The sequence below is a fragment of the Malurus melanocephalus genome, unplaced genomic scaffold (assembly GCF_030028575.1).
Source record: "Malurus melanocephalus ecotype Western Australia unplaced genomic scaffold, MMel_1.1 scaffold_201, whole genome shotgun sequence".
In the NCBI taxonomy this organism is placed as follows: Eukaryota; Metazoa; Chordata; class Aves; order Passeriformes; family Maluridae; genus Malurus; species Malurus melanocephalus.
In genome coordinates this window covers 320,453-326,713 of record NW_026623433.1, presented here as the reverse complement: position 1 = coordinate 326,713, position 6,261 = coordinate 320,453, and positions in this window count along the sequence as shown.

The following is a 6,261-nucleotide window of genomic DNA, read 5'->3' as shown; positions in this document are numbered from 1 at the left end:
CTGATTCTCTGCAATCTGTCGGGAGGGGAAGCCTGAGCAGTTCCTGTAGGACACTCAGCCCCTGGGCTCTCTGCTAATGCTGTTCCTGGTTTCTCTTGGATGACTGTGCAAAGATCCATCTGCGGGTTTGGACTGGGTTCCTGCAGAGCCCAGAATGATGGAGGCTGTCTAGAAACCATTAATAAAGATCAGAACTTGATGGCATCAGTAACTCCCTTTGGGCTTCTTGCAGGCTGAGATAGTGGCAGATTGTCAAAATTACTTAACATCCTGGAACACCACCCATTCCAGCATGAATAGGCTTCTTGTGTGCAACTCACRTGATCCCCGTGTTTTCTGGAGTCTCTATGGAGACTGGAGACATTCTTCTGCTCTATGGCTTGGGGATCTTTTCTTTGCTGCTTTCAGGTAAATGGTCTTGTAGGAAAAAAAGAAAGTGGAGCTAATCCTTTGAATAATGAATTAAGTATCAGTCACAGAACACCAAAACATCCTGGCTGTTTTATAGAAGGAGTTGCAAATATTTTGATTTTCCCTTTTTAGCATGCTACTAGCTTGGCAGAGATTTAGCAAGACTTGTGCAAAAACTAATTGGCCTTAGGCAAAGCTGGTTGAAGCAGTGAGCATTCCCATGTGGATCCTCATCCAAATGAGGCTGGAACATGGTTCAAAGAGTGAAGCAGTGTTAGATTTGGGAAGCCTTCTCTGCCAAAAATTGGGGGTGCTTTTTGAAAGACATTCCAATTCCAAACACTCTCATTCTCATGAGATTAGATACTTCCCCTCACCATTGGCRCCAATCCCTCTAGGAAAGTGAGTTAAATGAGATTTTTGTTACCTTGGCCATATTAAAATAGTTGTCTCTGTTTTCGCTGGCATCCTGGAGAAGACAGCAATGTAGGTAGGAGGAGGATGATGATTGGGTACTTCCTTCCCCGTAAGGGTGGGTTGTCACAGCAGAGTGGAATTCACTGGAAAAAGGGGGAAAACAYTGTTTATTGTCCCATGAATACTTGGGATGAGTAGTAGGGAGCCAGGTACTTCTGTCTTGCCCAAACTGGACCCTCAGGTGGCACAGAATGCTGCTTTGCATTCCTGGTTGCCACTCCCAAACTCCTTAGCCCCAGTTTATGAGTCCAGAAGGTAATCTCTTAGCTATAGCCTGAAAAAAAAATCCCACTTGCTGAAAGATGGCCTCTGTTCCTTGGCATCACCTCTGGTGTGTCTGTGCAACTCCCAGAAAATCAGAACCACCCCATAAATATCTCTGTAAATGCCTTCAGTTCTGCCAGTGTGTGTGTCTCAGGATTCGGTGATTTATTCCTTTTGGCTGCTTCCTTGGTGCCCTGAGTAGTGGCACAGCAGCACCCTGGGAGCTCAGAAATACTCCAACTCGAGTGCCAGAGCCTGATGGGGTTTGGGAGCAATAGAGCCCAGGGAAGGAGAAGCTGCTCAGGTGCTCTGTGTCCTGCAGAGAAGCAACTGGAAAAAAATCAGCACACTGTCTCACAGCCCCCAGCGTGCTGTGGGGGAACAAATGAGGTCACAGAGGAAARTTCTGGGGTTTAGATTATGTTCTGCCTGGAGAGGACATGATGCTGAGAGAGGTCTGGCCTCTGTCCTGAGCATAAACAGAGGAAAGCTTTGCCTCAGCTTCTCTGCATGTAGATCTGAGGCCATATCYAGGTCTCCATTTTAAGGGATTTTGTAACTGTGTGATGAACTTCATGGTTTGTGTGTTCTGAGCCTGCTATCAGCATTGTTAAAAACATTTATTTGCTGTACTATTACTTTAAATCAGAGCATCTTAGCTAATTTGGGGACTGGCCAGTGGCTTCATTCACATGATGAATACCATTATACTCTATTTCTAGGTGATTCAAAGTTGGATCTAGGCAAGGGAGATTGTGTTTAGGGCTTGAGGCAGAGCAGAAAATAAAATAAATGTGTCACGATAGTTCAGCTTTCAGTACAATTTTATTGAAGAAAGTAACTCAAGCTTTGATTTATTCTGAGCACGTCAAGGACACCTTTGTAGTGTTGCTGCCCTAAGCCCAGGGCTGCCCATTAAGGGTCAAAACGTGCTCGGGGAGCCAGGAATGGTTTGGAACCACACAAATGCTGCAGCATCCCAGTGGGGGCATAGGGAGTTGAAGGAGAATCAGCTGGGCTCTGAGTGAGGTCTGGTGACACTCAAAGAGGCTGCAGACAGATTTAAAGGTGACAGGGGAAATAACATAATAGAGGATTTGAGACAGGCTCCATAGCTTTGAGGGCTGAAAACAAAAATTCCAATGAAACTGCTGGACTTGGAGCAGTCATATTCCATAGTCACTCAGGCCAGGAGTGAAATTTGGTTGTAAAGATGGGCTGGGACAAAGACCCCCCCTGAAGGTGATGAAGTGTGTGAGCTTGTGCAGTTGCTGCTGTGCAATTTCTGTTTCCTTGGCTGCCCAGTGGAATCATCTTACCATCTGCAAAGTAAAGTTCAGGATCAACAAACACTTCCATTTCTCTTCCATCCTCTGCCTTTGCAAGGCTTTCCAGGAGATGGGGAGGAGACCCTGCTCAGAGGTGCCTTTCTCTCACTGAGCATTTCTGTCAGGGGAATGCACAAGACTAAGGGGCTCACTCAGCCACCCATCAGGTGGGTTTRCCTTCTGTGTGCATGTGTTTACACATTTTACACTCTCCCCGGCTTAAGAAAAAATCTTCCCGGGGAATGCACTGTTCTCTGGCATGGGGCAGATACTAGAAACTCTATTTATGTGAGGCAGATGCTGAGATCTTTTACTCAAAGGGGGTTTTATGCACTAAGACCTTTTCATGCTGAGAGGACAAAGCCTCTGGATTTCCCGGAGCAAAGCACTGGCCCAAATTGTGCTTTCCTCATTCTAGCCACATATTGGATTTTTCTATTCTGGATAAAGTATCAAGACCAGTATCATGCTGAAAATGGCATACACTTGAGATCAGTGTTGGTGTTTAGCAGCATTGGTTATGTCTGTACAGATCTGTTTTCAAAGGTGGCTGCATTTCACTGGAAAAGAGACTTTCCTAGTGATTAAACATGGTAATGGTCAGGGGCTTTGCTCTTTTGATATGGAAGCAGGAATTCAGACTGAGAGCCAATACACTTTCAGGCTTTGGCACATTAGTTTGTCCTGCCCTTTCTGTCAAAATGGGTTTGCATYTTAAATTCTTGTTGGAATGTGGAAACTGGTGAGCTGAAAACCCAACAGACAGAATTCTTCTTTAGGCAAACGATCCCAGTGTGCTCGGCAATGTACAGGTGATCACAAAAGCTGACTCTGCCCAGAGCAGAGCCAGGTACTTGGGTACTGCTTAAATAACAAATTTAGTAATASAGCAGCAGCTTAATTCCTCTTGCCTTAATCACTGTCTCTTATGATAATGTTTGTGCTAGAACTAAAAAAGTCAACTCAAAGGTGCTTAATCATTTTCCACACCTGTGGGGCTCCTGCACTGCACACAAGGGGCCTGGTAGCACAAACTGACTCCAAAATTAAAACTGRTTGTCTCCAGRAACCCCAGCTCAGAGAGTCTGCTGYYRTATCTCTCCTGGTTGAACACAACTGCCCTCCTGGATGATCTGTTTCCAGCTCTCTGGTACCAGGCTGACCTCCCTGCTTTTCCCTAAAAATGACCTGTTACTGACGGGTAGGCTCGCAGCAGTGCTATTTTCCTCCTCAATTCTGATTTAAAAAATGCTTTAGTCCGTGAAACACAGGATGGTGCCCCTTGGATTAATTCCCTGTGGGAACAAGGCAGAAATGCTGGTCCCTGGCTGCCGTGCAGGTGCCAGCCTGGCGTGCACAGAATGTGCCACCCTCCAAACCCCACAAAGGTGCCTTTCCCTTCCCGTGCCCGGCCCCAGCTCCCAGCCCCAAGAGAAACCTCCGGGAGAAACCCTGAGCAGCAAGGCTGTCCTACACGGGAGGAGTCCTGGGCTCCAACAGCTGCTCGGGGTTTGAGTCCCCCCGGCAGATGTTTGCTATTCCAGCCACTTCATTAATGTTGGAAACAAAAACCCTGATTATTCCTGACCAAAGCACCACTTTTTGATTGACAGCCAGTGTGTGTTTCATACTACATAACCCACCGTATTGCGCTGGGCACTTACTTAAAAAAAAAAAAAAAATTAATAAAAAGAAATAAAGTTTCTGGAGATGTGTCATTATGGGCTAATCCCACCTGCCAGTTCGTCTGCCTGGGCTCAGGTGAGGGCATCACATTTCTAGAGTATGGACAGAGGTGCCTGCCACACACCTCTGGATATTCAGCCCTTCAAATGTGAGAAGGAAACATTTAAAGACAAGCAGAAAGAAATATTTAAATTGTCCTGCCGTCACTTGTGTGCGAGCTCAGCGAGCCCACGGTTTGCTTCCCCTCTTGATTTCTGGGCTTGCTCTAATCAAGCTCCTGGAATACTCTTTAGGAAATGTTCCTCTGCTGCATCGTGTCAGGTTTTGCAAAGGCAGGAARAGCAGGATAAATCTGAAGTGGAGGTAGGGGGGCTGCAGCTCCTGCCCGGACCCGAAGGGAACACAGGGCAGCAAAATGCTCRTTTGCTGCTGCTTCGGGGCTTAAATCAGTGCCTTGCTCAGGCTGTTGCTTCCGAAATATTCTTTYCAATAATTGTCAGCAAGCACTAATTGCTGAAGTTAATGTTGCYGGTAATTACTTTATTTCCTAAACAAAACAGAAAAAAAATTCTGAAAAGGCAGAGAAAATGTGTTCCTGAAGTGGTTTCTGTCTGAATGAAGAGGTGAGTACTCATAAAGCTACATTCATAACAAAGTCAGCTCATCTCCTTAAATATCCGTACTTTGTTTAGGAATTAAAGCAGCAGTTTAAGTAATTTAGAGAGAGTTATATGGTCAGGGAGGAGAGAAGTCCTTGAACTCCTTAGTCGTTGTCATTCTAGTTAAATTCCTCATTGTAAGATCGCTTTAATTTCTCAAAATAAAAAGAAATAAAACTGTTTCCAACCAGTTTCTCAAAATAAAAAGAAATAAAACTGTTTCCAACCAATTTGTTTTAAATGAGAGTGTTCTCCCAATGATTTAAAATGAGCAAACCACTTTGCTTTACATTTATTTTAGTATCATTTGCCGTGCCATGTTTTTTTTAAAAAAGTGAAGTTTTAAGAAAAAACATTCAATGAATACATTGAAAGCCTGATATACCCTTGCACCTGTCTTCTAGTTTTGATAGTGTATGGACAATGCAAGTGTCTTATTTTGATTTTAAGTCTCTATAATTGAGCAACTGTATCGCTGAAGTCAGATGAAACTTTGAATTGAAAAAAGAAACAGCGCTTTTACAAAAGAGATTAAAGATAGTTTATATAGTGTTTTGAAGGCTTTAAAAATACAGTGGAAAAAATAAAAGTTGATCAAATCATTGATGAGAGTTTGAGATGGTTGTTGCCTTTTACAAAAACAGCTTGAGTTTTCTGTTACTAAAATAAGAGTTTGCTGTCATTTGGATTGCCAAAGCACGAGAACTGAAGGAYGGCTGATAACTTTTTGCAGATTATATTTAAACCCTTGTGTGAAACCTGCAAATAATATTTTCTGGGGGGTTGTAAATCTCCTTAATGAGCCTCTCTTTACCCATTTAAAGGTAGTGAGCTGGCTGTGGGTTCTGGAAAACMTGCAGYAASCAAAGGWTTCYTCCTGATACACCTTTCCCTKAGCAGGGTGWCCTGCTGATTCCCATCCGAGGCCAYGGASATGAAAWTAAAACTCAGTCCTCAGTCTGGTAGGAATTATTTGCCTCTTATTCCAGCGGCAAAGCCTCAGCACCCCTCAGCAGAAGGGGCTGAAAGCTCAGCTTTTCAAAAATCCAGCCGAACTAAGCAAGGATCAGAAAATCATCAGAAAACCATCAGAAAATCATCTCACACTTGGGGTCCGAGTGACGCCACTCCAGAGGAAAGTATCTTCTCCACAGTATTCCTGCAAGGCACCTACAAACAGGACTTTTCCCCCTCTGCCACTCTCCAGCACTTCGCGGCTCAGGGATCGGTTTGATGCCAGTCAGGGGAAGCTGTCGGGGCCGGGGATGCGGCACTCTCCTCCGAGAGCCCACACTGAAGTTTTTTTTTAGGTAATTACAATCTAGACAAGAGGAGAAAGGGGAGAAGAAAAAAAGAAATGGAAAAGAAAAAGAAAAAAAATGAAAACAAAAAAAGAAAAAGCCAGCCTCAATCTGGAACCTTTAACCAAGAAGGAA